This window comes from Centruroides vittatus, unplaced genomic scaffold (genome assembly GCF_030686945.1).
Source record: "Centruroides vittatus isolate TY-2023 unplaced genomic scaffold, ASM3068694v2 scaffold_861, whole genome shotgun sequence".
NCBI classification, from domain to species: Eukaryota; Metazoa; Arthropoda; class Arachnida; order Scorpiones; family Buthidae; genus Centruroides; species Centruroides vittatus.
Window position 1 is genome coordinate 8,537,150 of NW_027122718.1, and position 16,896 is coordinate 8,554,045.

General features: G+C 29.2%; 1 long non-coding RNA gene across 1 annotated transcript in view; it reads left to right on the forward strand.

The window, feature by feature from the left end:
- Window positions 1-1,020: 1,020 nt before the first annotated feature.
- LOC136989964 (uncharacterized) overlaps window positions 1,021-16,896 on the forward strand; it is a 155,119-nt gene continuing 139,243 nt past the window's right edge. Inside the window, exon 1 of the long non-coding RNA XR_010882982.1 lies at window positions 1,021-1,136. This is a non-coding gene — a long non-coding RNA (uncharacterized lncRNA). The remainder of the gene's footprint in view (window positions 1,137-16,896) is intronic.

Sequence of the window (16,896 nt, forward strand, 5' to 3'; positions counted from 1 at the left end):
AAATTTAAAAAAATATAATAATAAAATTTAAAAAAATATAAAAATTATATACAATATAATTTTTATATTTTTTTTATATAATTTATCAGTAAAATTTTTAAGTACAGGTAAATTTATTTTCATTATATTTTTTAAAAATAAACAAAATACATCTGTTTTTATTATGGAATAACATCTTATAAATCCTTCAAACTTAGTTAATTGATATATAATATTTATTAAGATTATATATATTATATATATAATTCATAAGATAATATGTTAGTATTTATACATTAATTAAATTTAAAGAAATCACATAAATTTATAACATCTTATTCCAATAATAAAAGCTGATATACAGGTTATTAATGTTTATTTTTTAAAAAATGCAATAAAAATAAATTTTACTGAGAAATTTTATATTCAATATACTAAATTGATGGCTTGCAGTTTTATTGCATTTTTACAGTTATAGTATATTAAAAAAAAACCGTACAAAAGTTAATTAAAATCTTGATTTTTTTAATTGTATTCATTTTTAATAAGTTAGTATTACATATAGTATATATAGTTAACACAAAATAACTATGACAAATAGGTTTTAATATAAAAATATAATCTCTTTTACATTTTATTGTAAGAAAAGTAATTAAATAATATTCTCTTCTTTGTTCAGTCTTATATTCTTTGCTCAATTATTTAGAATTTTTTAAATTATTATTTTCTGACACAAAACTCAATAAAAAATCTTCAGTCAGCCAACACAATTCTCATTAAACTAAACATTAAAAAATATATTAAAAAAAATTTTTTTTTTACAAAATAAAAGATCATTAATTAAATTAAAAATGTTCTTATAAGACTTTATAATGAATAAAACATATACTAATATATTTTATTCATTAATTTAAATTGGCTTAATATGGTAAACATTAAGAATGAGAATATTACTTTAGTTTGGAGTGTTTTATTGTTATTTTCTTTATTTATTTTTTTTTTTTATTTTTTAAATCTGCCTTGACAAGGGAGAGACTCACGTGTGTGAGGATTGATCTGGTCGTTTCGTCCACCACTTGTTTTTGTATGTGGATGGTGATGGCAGCTAGCGATTGACGTCTCCTCTTATCCTAAAACGTAAACAACACTTCGGAAAGGTTAGTTTTTTTTATCGTCACTTCACTATGCACGAAACAAATGGCAAAGTGTGTCGTTTCCTATGTTATAAATGTGTCATTTGCGCTTCCTTCTTAACGTTGTGTGCTCGGATGGCGATCGACACCGATTCTCCTTTTTCCAAAAACACTTCGCTGTTATGTGATCGTTCTTCTTAACGAAATGATACTTTTCTTATAGAAATGGCTGCGATTTTTATCGAGATTTTTTTGAAACTAGACACGAAGTTGTACGTTGTTAAGTGTTGTGTGAGTTATAATTGATAACGAGCTACAGAAACGAAGGGTTACACACTATGTGGGTACTTAACATTGTTTCTGAATGGCATTACTCATTACACATGTTGTAATATCACGAAAACGAAAAAAAAAAAAATATCGTGTTTTCAATTGTATAATTTGAAGCATTTAAGTAATGTATACACAATATAATAATATACATATGTAATATATTAATTATGATTAATATAAATGAATACAATATTTGTATATTTCATTTTGACAATTATGAAGCATAAATAATGTCATGTTTTTATTTTGAAAATTAATGTATTTAACGTGCTTAGTGAAAATTTAATCAGTTTCCTTTTTATATTGTTTATTGTATTCAATTATATTCAAGTTGTGTTGATTAAGGAAATTTGTGTTTAATTTCATTAAGTTATTTTTTATTTTTATTTATCTAGGCGATTTATTGTATTTAATTTAAATATTTACTTTATTTTAAATTACATTTGATATACTTTACAGTATTTAGAATTTTTTAAATGGCGTCAATTAACAATAATTAAAGTTGTAAGTAAAACATTTGGAAAAAAAGACATATACACAGTATATATTTTTTTGAATGAATGTATATTTTTGATTTTTTCCCCTCTCATGATGTATTCCAGAATGTTTTTTTTTTTATTTATAAATTAGAATGTTTTAATAGTTTAACAAATGATATATTTTTTAAACTCTGTTCTACTTTATATCAAGATTTTAAATAATCACAGTTGACAATATTTGCAAGGATAACTATGAGAGTTTCTGAGTAATTGCTGGTTATGCATTGACAGAGATAAATTGCGGTGATCATCTTTTATCATAATTTTCAAATTAAGCGATTAAAGATAATAGGAATCCTATAAGTTAATAATTTTCATTGACCTTATTTAAAATATCTGTACTTAACAAATAATCTTTCTTCTCAGTTTCATGGTTATTTTTTCTAACATTTAGGAAGTTTTTATATTTTTTTCAATACAATAATTAAAAAAAAAAATTGATTTTAGAAAAGTTCATTTACATTTCTTTATATTTTAATGTAAAATATAGTATAATATATTTTCACTAAAATAAACATCTCTTGTTTATTTTTAAATGAAAGAAATTTTAGAAAATACCTTTGTATAGATAAATAGTAAACTTAAATAATAATATCAATATGACATAAAAACGTCATTTACTAATGCTTTCGTATATTAATTTATTAAATAATATACACGATGTAAATGTATATTTGATATTGTTACGTTTTCCCAAATAATAGTAATTAATAAAGTGGAAAAAAATGTGTAACATCAGAAAATCGACAAAATAAAATGCTCATCTTTTTACAAATTACAATTGATAGTTACTGTTATAGCTATAATTAATTAAAAAATTTCATAAAATAAGATTACAGGCTTAAAGAATAATCAAATATGGATTATCTTTCCTTACAAGTTTAAAGTTAGCCTTGTAATTAAATACATTCTTGGAACAATGAATTAAATACTTTTAGAATAGTATGGAAAAAATAAATAACAAGAATGTTTTTATTTACTTATTTACTGTGTAAATGTTTGTCTGAGTTAGATTGCCATAGAAATTTTTCATTATCATGTAATATCTGTATTATACTGAATTATGGCAGCATTTTGTGTTGCAAGTACAACAAGCTAATCATAAATTAAGTTAATGTTATTACTATCGTAATTTACAAAATGTTTTGTCGTACCTACTTTTCAAGAATCGTTTATGATAGAATGTTAGTCAAGAATATCAAGAGTTGAGGATCTGAAGTTGAGACAAACATTTTATCTGTACATACTTTTGACTTCTATAATCTTTCATGTGCTTTTACAATTACAATGTTTTTCTGCATTTATATTTTAGTAAAATTATCTGTGCCTCTATATGCTGTTTCAAGAAAATGCTGGTCATTTAAAATGTCTATGTCTATGTTTACTTCATGAAGTTTTGGGACTAAGTTGAGTAACAAATCAAAATTTCATTGATCCGAAAATAGAATGATGGAGAAAATCAGTTGCTTGAACACCAATGTAATATTTTTTGTTTTCAAATTACTGATTGATTATTATATAATGATACATAAATAATATCTTAGCAATGTTTTGTTAATTTGGTATTATAGGATATCCTCATTAGTTCAAAATTCGGGGGACAAAGTATTTGTGAATTCAGATTATCCGAGATTTACATATTTCTGTATAATATGCCAAATGCTGTGTAACTGATGTAATTTATTAAGCAAATGGAATATGGCTACTTATAGAGAATGCCATTTTCATTAATTAATAATTAATAATAATAATATAAATAAGCTGCAGATAAATAGCATGTGTTCAGTGAGAACCTCACAGGTCGCCAGATGGGTTTTATAAAAAGTAAAGCAGAAGTCAAAATGTAGCCCGAATTATTTTTCAAGTGACCCAAAAAAAAAATAGTGTAGAGCCTTAAAAATATTGCAATCTGTTACTCGTAGCCTAATTTTGCAATCCCGAAATCCAGCCGTACTTTATGAAATAAGAGAAAAAAGGGGTGGTGACATCCGAAAACGTGTTACTGTAAAAGCAAAGTCATAATGAACAGATTAGAGTTGTTCTTGGTCTGTTGTTCTTTTAGAGTATGGAGGCACTTTGATCTAAATGAATGAGTTAACATAATGCATATCATAGTTTGGACAGAATTTTCACTTCAAATTATGAAGTAGCCGTATTTCAAACTAACTGAATTTCTCAACATGTAAATATCTATATCCGTGGCTGGGACAAAAGTACAGTTACAAACTAACAGGATTTTGAATTATCTAAGTTGGAATTAACAAGGATTTCCTGTATCATTATGAAAAATTATTACATAATAAATGCTATTTTATGCTAATTCCATTAATCTTCCAGTACTAACACAACCTGTAAGACTGACAATTATGAAATTTATCTATGTCATGTATGGATACTCAGAAATTTCCACACACTCATTTAGCTTTGCCTGAGTCAGTTGTCTATCTGCAATGTGACTTTGTTTTATCCAAAATAAGCAATCAAAAATATTTTGTTTTATCCAAAATATAAAACTAAAACAAAATAAGCTTTTGTTTTACTGCTGTGGACTAATAGTAGTGTAACTGCTATGTTTTTTTAAAAGCTAAAGTACTATATTTTATGGCATATAAGATGCATGAGCATATAAAACATGCAATTTCAGCATAGAATATTTAGGAAAAGTATTTTAATGTTTTTAAGTCATATCACCTCCAAAATTGTTTTAGTGTATTTAAGCCTTTGGCATTTTTCCCTAAATTTTTTTACTGTTTTCTGGTTCAAAAAGTAGAATGCGCACTTTTACTTATCAGAAAAAAAGGGGAATTATTTACAGTTAAAATTTACCATTAAAATATTTAACATAAGCTGCTTAGCTATAGCAAAAAACACAAAAAGAAAAATAATAATGTGTTTAATTAAACAATAACATTTTCTTGAATAAAAATATTATTGTTTAATTAAACACATTATTATTTTTCTTACTTTTCCCATAGCAAAGCAAATTTCTCATAGAGGTTACCTGTAGCTTACTGAAGACCACTAGAGAATTTATTAGTTTATGGGAAACCACAACTTTTCATATAAAATGCAGGGCAATTTTTGAGTCTTTTTTGGACAAAAGTTGTGTTAGATATTCTGTAAAATACATTAAATACTATATCAGATATAGGATTATTATAACATTAGCTATTAAACATAACAGGTGATTATACTAGATAATAATGAGCATTAGTTTAGCATTAGTTCCATAATGGCAGTTTATGTCCCAAGTAGTGATCAATTATTTTTAAATTAGAAGTTACAAAATGCACATTGTGATAAAAGTTAAATAATTGTACATGCCAAATACTATTAGAAAAATAAATAACCTACAACACTATCTGTCAGTGTTACATAAAAAGAATTTAAACCAAATTGTGACTGGCTGTCAGTTTGCATGAGCTGTTCCATAATGGCTCACATTCAAATCAGGGCCAATCATTTTAAAATTTCCATAGACTGCATTCGCTATAGCCATACATCTATTTGTATGGTCACACCATGGCAGCTTATGATCTGAATTGGAATAAGATTTATTTTTGAATTTAATACAATAAATGGCACTTGTATTTTGTTTATATGTATTTTCTATTTTTTTCTGATAGGCTATATATCTGATATTTTAAATGGCTTTGTAATAAGATAATGCTAGAAATATTTAAGATATTAAATTTATTAACCTTTAAACCTGAGCTATATTTTAATTACAATTTTTTAATGATGTCTTCAAGAAGTTATTTAATGCTGTAAACTTTTAAAATTATAACTCTATGATAAAACTGACTTATCAATATTGCAATATTCTTATACATGTATTATTTATAGACCTGATATTATCTTAAATTATTAGATATATTGATGAGACAACAGCAAAGTGAGAACTTTTAACTAAACAGTGAGAAAATATTTTGAAGGAAGACTAAAAATAACATATGGTTTGAACTTGAGAAAACAAGTTGCCATAGTATTTGTAATAAACAATTACCAGTAATCATTATCAGTAAAATTTTATGTACAATGAGCATATTATATTGTATAGTATAGTATGCAATAATATTCCTTCTTCTTCAAATGTTACTGATTCTATACAGTTTTATTGTTAATTTCAAAAATTATGCAGATAACAAGCTTGTATTGATATCTATCAATTGTGGTAGAGCATATCAAATAATCAATATATGATTTCAAAATCAGCATCAAAGAAGAAAGGTTTAACATAAAATGATACAATGAAACAGTATCATATGTTGATTTATAGAAAATGAAATAAATATTTGCACAATGCTATTTTGTTAACTTAATATGTACCAAGTGTTGTCATGTCATATCATGTCCTTTTCAAATGATGTTTTTACAAGGGTAACTTTAGATTTTCTTCATAAACAGGAATGAATCACATGATAAGTTTTTAGTGTATTTTTCTCGTACTTCTGTTGGTGTCTGAAAGTAAAATTATTAAATTAAAAATATAAATATCTCACTTTTAGGAGTTTGTTACAAATTATCTGAGAAATGTTTTTGAAGCTTCTTTGCTTCATCTTCAGCTATCTTTTCAAAATTGTTTTTCTATTTAATGCATGGCTGTTTAAATGGAATGCAGTTTAGAAGAACTGAAATATGATCTTTTAAAAACATTACTTTTTAAAATTTTATGCATAATTTATAAGAGTATAGTTTAATAGTTTGAGATACAAATGAGAAGGTGTATGATAAATCAAATGAGTACTGAAAAGTGTGTGAGTTCTATGCTCAAATGTGGAGACTGACTGATCATTTTTAAAATATAGTCTAGTTCTAGTGATAAGAAGTCAAAATTGATAGCAGTTAACACATTTAAGACATTTAAATGCAGAAATCTGTAATAAGGAAGTAGAACACACCAATAACCACACATTAGTGGATTACAATTGGTTTATGCAACCTTTATATAAAAAAATTAACTAGTATTAAAGACACTACATTGGCTTACAAATGCAACCCTACTGTTCACAAATTGCTTTGCAATGATAAGAATGCAGTGAACACTCTTAGAATATACAGTCAAACCTGTTTTTGTGCAGGGGATAGGGACCACATAAAAGAAAATGCATAAAAAAAATCGCGCAAAACTTCACGAGTGGCTATAAAAAATAGTTTTCGCAACACAATTAAAAAAATATTTTTTTTATGCGGTGAATAGGGACCGCATAAAAAAAGTCTCATGTAGAAAATATAACTCGAAACCGTACGAAATAACTAGGAATTGCTTTTTTAACTCCTTGGGCCTTTTTCTGCAACACCTAGTGGGGAAAAAATCCTTTAAGAATTTTAATTTTTATATTAATTAATTATTTCCACTTAAATACCAATCTAACATTAAAAAGTTAAAAATAATTGTTAAATAATGATTTTATTTGATAAATATAGCTGCAGGAAGTGTTATTTCATTTAACAAGGTGTGAAATTTCACACCTGCAGTCTAAAGCTGGAGGGGAGCTAACTTACTGCATCTGTTCAAATATAACATAATATTTATGGTTTTTATGCTATTAAAATAAGAGGGGACTGAAATAAAGGTATGAAAAAAAAATTTTTCTGAATAAAAAATGAAAAAACCTGCTGATGTCATAGAAAACAACCAATAGAGTTTTTAAATACAGGAGTCAATTATGTTCCAATTTGATTGAAATTTTCATATACCGCACAAATAAAAATTGCACAGAAAAAGACTGCACAAAAACAGGTTTGACTGTATAAAAAATTATTCAAAATGATGGAGTCTGTTTCTATTTCATTCACTTAATTGTATTTTAAAACATACATGAAAATAATTTTCAATCTAATTCGACTTTATGAGGATAAAATTCTTTAAACTTTAAAACGTAAAAGTAACATAGTAAAAGTTAAAAATTAAAAGGGCAGTGATTCCAATTGCAGAAATACTTTTAATAAACCAATGATACCTCTAAATGCATTTTGCCTTTGTATCTAGACAGTCTCCTCAGTAGAGTCAGTGGCTACTATACAGTTTGGGTTTTAACAATATCACATAATACCAAATGTTGTTAAAACCCGAAACTGTATAGTAGCCACTGACTCTACTGAGGAGACCTAGATACAAAGACGAAATGCATTTAGAGGTATCATTAATTTATTAAAAGTATTTCTGCAATTGGATTTGCTGCCCTTTTAATTTTTAACTTCTACTATGTTACTTTTACAACATTTTAAAGTTTAAAGAATTTTATCCTCAACAAGTCAGATTAGATTGAAAATTATTTTTGGTGTATTTTTTATAATATAATTAAGTGAACTCATAGAATACCTGATGTGTACAGGGTTCCTATCAGAGATAATAGATTCCAGAAGTATCTTGAGTGTATTGATCTAACAAACATTCACTACTCGAGAGATCTGCCAAGTATAGATATGAAATAGCTATTAAGAAGCACACCACTGTCTTGGCTATATATGCCTCAGAAGAGAGCATGTTAACCAAACCTACAAGAAGCAGTTCTCATCAGAAGCTCTCAACACCTGACCACATTAGGGCTCTTGAAGCCCTTGAGATTTTCAAAGCTGAAAAAAGTGGGTTTATGTGCCTAGCAGTTCTCTACAACAATCCAGAGCCCACACGTACACACACTAAATCCCTCTATTTCATATCTGCATATGAAATAGAGGCTTCTATGTAGAAGGTTAATCTATTCGTGTAAGATTTCCAGGAGATCTATGATTCTTGAATGGTTCTATTGAGTCAACATTTATGCAGAAAGTAATGCTTGTTTCATGAATCATTATTTTGTTTGGTTTTGTTTTCAGTTTTGTTAGCCACTAATGAACCCAGCCTTATGTCAACAATGCTTCCCAAAATTCTCTAGAATTTTCTTACTTGAATTTCTGCCTTCTTACTCTTATAGTTGAGCAGATCCTAACATCCCATCCTCGTTGCTATGTGTTGTGTATATCCTTTGAAAGAATTTACAAATTTCAAGTAGTTAGTAGGAAATACACTTTACTCTGCCATGACCACTAGACACTTCTTCCTTCACTGGACCTAGTGGTCAGAATACAATTATATTTTATTACAACACAAAATTATTATTTTTTCATATTGATAAGATACATAACATCTTGAAAAACAGAACAAATTTCTTCACTATTTTTTCTTGACTTGGAAACTTATTTTGTCTGCATTTGAATGATAAAAATTTATCATATAACATCACATAATCAGCAAAAGAGTAATTAAGAATGTACTTATATCTGTCACAAAAGTATTGAACCTTGGAAAATTCACTGCTGTCATTTTTGATGGAGAAATAACTTCATACCAAATTAGACTGGAAAGTAATACTAAATAAAAAACCTCAAACAACTTAGTTTTTTTTTTTTTTGTTTTCATTTTATTAAAAGCTGATAAAAGCAGAATTGTAGTTCTTATGAAAAAAGAACATTATATTAATATCTCACCAATACTTGAGAGTCAGTTGAGGAAGGGCATGTTAATAAACTTCATGCACGTTTTATCAGATTCTCCCACACAACATTGGCCAAAAAATTAAAACTAAATAAGGCAGTTGTTCCATTCTCTGATACACTGAAACTATTTGCTTTTGCTAAGACTCATAAGCAAGGCAACACATTATGTTCCATAGTTGATTAAGCCAAATCGCCTACACGGCTACTGGAAAATGCAGTTCATATCCTGCTTAAAGAACAATTAAAGGGTTACCTCTTCTCCATAGATAACACTGAGCTATTAATAGAAGAATTAAGAAACATACAACTTAACTATCAATGCATTTATCACAGTTTTAGACTTTAAAGCCCTGTACCCCTCTATTAACTTCCAATCATGTTTCTGCACACTGAGAGATTTTTTTCTTATAGAGGCACCGAGAGTCTGAGCTTCATAAACATCCTTGAGCTGGCCCATTTGTTATGCTATTCCTCTCTCTTTCAATATGATTACAATACATGTGTAAAATGTAAAGGAGTACCTATAGGCAGCCCATTATCAGAGGATCTTAGCAAGATGGTAATTAGATTATTAGAAAACACAGTTTTACCAGTTTTCCTACTGGAAATACACATGTACAGAAGATATGTTGATGATGTCATTATTTGGAAAGAAAAACCAGATATTAAAAACTTCATTACCCAAATTAACAATAACCCACATGGCCTCAATGTAGAGTTAGATCAAGCCAGCAATACAACTGCACATTTTCTAGATCTACTGATAAACATCAAAAATAACCATGTACACACAAATTTTTATTACAAACCAACATACATATCGTTATTTATACCAACAAATTCCCATGACCCTTATATATATATAAAATAACAGCATTCAGTGCCCTCACTAAAAGGGCTTTTACATATTTAACAGATTACATGGATACACTCGCAGAACTCAAACACCTCAAGCGGATTGCTATTACCCACGAATACCATAAAAACCTGATTTGGAATATAGCCCGAGCCCTCTCTAACAACATACACCCCATGAGCACTAATACTCCACGTGAGTATGCATACCACACGAACACATAACATATCATTCTAGATTACCATCACAACATACTACTGATATACAAAGAAATAGCAAAACACAGGGGTATACAATTAACATTCAGATGCAACCATACCATATTTCATATCCTTAAAAATGGGAAGGATCATAACAACTTACTCAGAATTCCAAGGATTTACAAGGTTCCCACGAGAGACGATAGATTTGGCAACAATCTGGAATATATAGGCTCAACATTACGCTCACTCAAAGTTAGAATAGCAGAACACAAATATGATATTAATTTAAAAAAACAGCACTGCCCTGGCCACTTACGTGTCTGATAATGACGTACATGCCCTATCGATGAGGCAACTATAATCAAAACATTTAGGCATTTTGAGTACAAAAAACCCTGGAGGCCATAAAAATTTTTAAATTGGAAAACAAAGGCCACTGTATCAACTTTAAAGAGGTTCAATGCCTGTCATATGCTTGGAAAACACTATATGTACATGGGAACAATTATCTGGTGGATGACCTATTGAATAGGCAGAAAACATTAGTTTTTAATAAAACTATCTCGGCAACATAAAAGGTGTGTTTTGATAATCAAATATTTGTCTTCAAGTTGTATTTCTCTTCTCAATTTGCAAGTAACTGAATCAGTATTGAAAGTTTGTACCTGCATATACCTGCCCAGTAGTTTTCTTAGAAAATCAGTCATTAGGAAATACATACAAGAAGCTTCTTTCTCCAGTGTTTTTTATGAAGGTAGTGAACAATGGCAATTAACATGGGAAAAGAGCAAGTGTACCTCAATCATTGGGTCTTCAAACAGATTTCTGTCTTTCATATCTATGGCTTGGCTTCTCTTCTGATAAGAAATATGATTAAGAGGCCTGTAAAGAGTCAACATCCTATCAACAGCAATTTCAAGAGTTTCCCACCTAACGGACACATTTTATAATTTTCTTGTAGTGGACATCACAGAATTCACAGAACTCTTGCAGGTTTACTTTCTTTTTCTGGGAATACTTGAACCAGTAAAATACATCTACCACAAAGCCCTAATCATCAAACTTTGTTACTTTTTTAAATGTTGCATGACCTTTTCTTGCAGCATTTGCCTGATATGGTATGAATACCTATATGCATATATAGCTTCATTTTTCTGAATTACTCTTCTTTTTATGCTATTTCTGACTCCAATATTGACAGATGCATTGTCAACAATTAACCCTACACAGTACTTCTTTAATACATAGTTCATTGCATTGAAAATTCTTTCTGCATCTATCTGGTTGATAACACACATCCAGAAATTTGGATTGTGTGTTCCCACTGTTGATGTCATATATCCTAATACGTATTGATTCATTTTCAATGTCTTTTGATCATTACTATTATTAAGGTGACCAACTTTTTTACAATGAAAAGGAGGACACACATAAATTGAAGGAAAAAATATTGTAAATAAAAGAAACATTTTATTCATTGCAACAATAATACACTATAATAATCTCTACTGCATGCATATGTGCATGCCATGTTGTGTTTCGGTAAGAAGAAAACAAAGCTACTTGCATGCAGCGCACTCTCTCAAGGTCTCCTGTGCTGAGCACATGCGTTTCATAATCGCGGTTTGCTGCACTGTACCGAGCCTTGATGAACCGTCATGTCAAATACAAACATATCACATCACATTACATGCAACGGATCGGCTTGGCATCAATCAAATATGGAGATTTACAGATTAGTCTTCAAATATCAAAAAGGAGGACACGTAGGAGGACACTTTTCGAGGGAGGACAGAACTTACAAAAGGAGGACGGTTGGTCACCTTACTATTATCAATAGCTAATACAAATGGTTATGTTTTCATAGCATCCATTTGACTAATGGACAATCAAAAATTGTTTTACATTAAATTTACATTTTTAAACTGGACTTTTGGTTTTGTTGGATGTTTTATATAATCTTATCCAATTGGTAATGTATTCTAATTAATGTAGATTATTATAATTTAAGTCATTCTATCATTTAAATAAAATATTAAATATATATAAAATATCTGTTAGTCTTTGACATATAAATAATTATTTATATATATATAGCAAAAATATTGACTCGAATCTCATAAAATAATTGATAATGCATTAATCTAGTTTGTAAAGGTCACAAATTTAAATCATGCTCTGCATCAATCTTTAACCTATATATCTTGAAAATGATCACTGTATAACTTATAGGTTACTTGTATTTTAAAATCATTTGAAAGCAAGTGCAAATTATGTATTCTAGTAGTTTTTGCAGGTTATACATAAATAATTTTTAAATCAAAAACTTTAATAAAGTTGGCACAAGATGGCAGCTTCACTCACCTGTAGACCAAATTAATTTTATGAATTAATTGTGGTAACTAAAAGTTAGTAAAAAAAAGAAATTAATCTTCAAAACAGTTCTAATAGTTTTGGCTGAATAAAATATTGTCTTTTTAAGTAATATACAGCAGATAGCTCCTTGCTTTAATATTTCCATTTTCTAAACATGGTTTTTTATAATTCAGTATTGATTAAATGTTTCAGAAATTTAAACATAGGACTAATAGACAATAGTATATAGTAATTCTTACAATTCCTAAAATGAATCTTTCCTAAATTTTGATAATTCTAAAACTGTAAATTATTAGAAGCTATGTTGTGAATTGCATTTTTTTCATCAAATTAATTACCATATTTTACAGCATATAAGCTACAGCTTTTGTTCAAAAAAAGAGCTCAAAAAATTGCACTGCATCTTATATGTAATGTTGTGATCTCCCATAGGAAAATGATATCCCAAATGATTATGGGTATCCTCTAACTAGTCAAGTCTCAAATAAAAATGCTACTGTTTAATTAAACAAGTTATTATAATTATTACTATATGGTGTTGTTGGAATGTTTCCTATGCTGCATATATACTTGTGCCCATTGTTATGCCAAGGCAAATTACAAAAAACAAATATTTTGTTTATGTGCTGTTTGTGTATGTATCTGTGTTTAAAAATTTCCTGACAATGTGATGTGTTCAGTATGGCAACCTTTTGTAGCAATGCATGTGCTGTTGTGAAGTCCTAATGTTTCAAGGCTTTTGTGTAATGTCTGTGGTACAACACCTGTACAAGAAAAGACTGTTGGCATAAAACAAGTTAATAAAACTCAAGCCAAACTCATAGCCAACCAGGTAAAAAGTAGCATTAATTGCAACTACAATATATACTGTATTGCAAAAGATGTTTCTCAACTACAGTTTACAAAATGTAGCTGAGCTTTGAATTTGTAATTGATACTTCAGTTCATAATTTGAGATATAGAGGTTTTGGGAGAAAATTATTGAGATAAACATGGAAAATATATTGAATTTAGGTTGAAAATGCAGGAAAAAAATAAATTTGAGATAAAGAGGTTTTCAAGGGAATCATATTAGAGATAGGTTGAACTGTATTATATTTGCCATTTAGTTACGTTAATGTAAGTTGTCTGTTTGTCTTAAAAGCTTGCGATGTGTAGCATAGTTTTGTGCATGATATGACATTTCCTACAGGTGTCTTCTGTGAGTGTTAACATCTTTTAAGATATGCTTTTTTAATTTCTTTTATTTTTGATCTGTCTTGCATGGCAATTATAAATCCTTCTCTCTCCAAAGAGACCTCCATGAGTCAGCTAGCAGTTTTTCCTTACTGAGAAATGATAAAGACATAGCCTATGAAAAATCTTTACTATCTGTCATTTACACATTTCCTATTTTTGATAAGAGAGTAAAGTGGCACCACAAATACATTGCACCTCTGACCATTGCAGGCACGGATTCAGGAGGGGGTGATGGAGTGATCGCCCCCTCCAAGTTTCCAATATTTCAATAACCCAAAAACTCAGCATTTAGACATTAAGCACTGATAGGATTAGAACAAAGGAGAAATGTCTGTTAATATTAGTATTTGAAAGAAAAAGGGCATCTCCCATTGCAGTTTACTGGGACTTGATATAATTGTGGTAAATCTGATCACTATGCAGTCAAATACAGACAGAAGGAAAGAAATTTAAAGGAGAGCAATGTATGTCCCTTTAAATTTCAAGATGTAATGGTGGTCACAGTGCAGGCAGCACAATCTTTTAACTCAACAGAATGGTGTTTTGATAGCAGAGCCACTGTACTTGTGTAGTGATGGTGCAAATTTTATGAAGATAAACTAAGACTTGCACAAACAAATACAAACTGCAGGAAAATATGCATTAAAATATATTGGAACTGGATCAGTCTGCATATGTGTGCATATCAAAAACTGTAAAAACACAATTAAGCTACAAGATGTTATAGTCATCCAGATTTAAAAAACAACTTAATCTTAGTACTAAAAATAACAGAACATGGATACTGCATAACATTCAAGGAAGAATTTGCAATGGTTGCTTGCCAAGATGGTTCTGTCATCATGGTAGCAAAAAGGATCAACTATACATAATAGAGATGTTCCCTGACAAAGTATTGAACATAGATGAGAGAGAAAGTGACATTTTTACAAGGTAGCACTGTTGTGTATATCCTCTGAAAGAATTTACAAATTACAAGTAGTTAGTAGGAAATATACTTTATTCCATCATGACCACTAGACACTTTCCTTTGCTCTGCCTAGTGGTTGGAATACAATTATATTTTATTACAACACAAAATTATTATTTTTTCTTACCAGTAGGATACATTACAAGCATCAATGGCTTTGTAATCTGCAAAACAGCTACAGAGAAAAAATAAGTAAATATACTGTACTCCCTCAAGAAATAAAATGCATATGGAAAATGAATAAAGTCCATACCATACCTATAGTTCTCTATGCCACAGGAGTTATCCCACATTTGTTACATAAAAGCCTGAAGACAACAGACATTCACTCAATGTTAAAAAATTTGTAACAGTTGAAACTCTGCAAAATTTACTTCAAGAGAACTAAAACTACTTGATGGTAGCATTGTAGATGAAGTATTGATAGATGCTCTCTATAATTTGGATGGTTATTACTACTTGCAATAACAGAAGTTGCAGTTGAAAGTGGAGAGGAACTATTTGCTGAGAAAGATGAAATAGGAATGCTTTTAAGTAGCTTTTCTCTATAAACATGATTTGTTCCTAGATCATCGTCTTCACATGAGGAATTTAAAGAATGTGCTTTTCTTTTCTTTTGCCTTGAGAATAATTTTCTGAATCATTTATCAAATTAGGCTCACTTTGTGCCTTTCTGGCTTTTGTGAGGTCCATTCATAAGGTTTAATCACAGACTTGATATCGTCTGGAGTAATATGGTTGAGACTCTCCTTTTATGAAAGAGATATTGTTCAGGATGGTAAGAGGAAGTGAACACTTACGAGGCTGGAGTATGCACTGAGGCAATAACTCTTATAATTAAACCCATTTTATTTGGAAACAAAAAGATAGCATATAATATTTGGAGATTTCCTAATGTTAAAACAGACTAGTGGGTACAAGTCTGGATGATGTCTTCTTGAGATGGCAGCCCCAAGAATTTCTTCTGTCAGCAATTATGAGATCTAATCAAAAAGGCTTTACAAGGGATTGGCACACCAGAAGAGCTGTTGCCTTTCAGGGAGAATGTCAGTAACGTGCATTAAATTCTCATAATAGATAAAGGTATTCTGAGAGAAAACCAAGATGACGATATTCTAAGAGATGATATGATCCTAAGTTTCAGCTTTTTTAAAGAGTTTGCATCTCCAATCAGGCATTCTGGTAGGTCCCAGTCCTGAGGACAGAAACAGTATATATATACTGTTTCTGCCCTTATATGTATGCTAAATAATTTTTGTTTATGAATGAAACTTTTCAAACAAATCTATAAAAGTAGAACTATGCAAGGTCATTACACAAAAAATACACAGTTTCAATTTGTAAATTGTGAACTATTTAAGATATTAGCTCAACAAGCATAGTTTTGTAGGATTTTGTAGAAATTCTAGATGTTTCTCACAGTAAATAACATATACCATCTTACTGGTACTAAAAAGTTATGTAAAATCATGAAATTTAAGTATATTTGGAGATTAACAATTTTCTTTAGAATTACTGGTCCAATGTGTAACAAAAACTGTCTGTATTCAGTAGCCTTCCAATAATCCAGTTCTTTTAAACTTTGAGATTCTTGCCAAAATTCTTTTGAAATATGTACTTCATGTTATAGCACGCATGTGGTGATTTGTGATCTAACAAAGAGATGACAAGTAGTACAATAAAAATGTTCTTTATTTCACCCGTGGTCTTTACAATAAGCAGGATTCTTATGGATTCCGATACTCCTCGTGGTTCGTTCGTGTTCTTGTACGAACAATTAACTCTA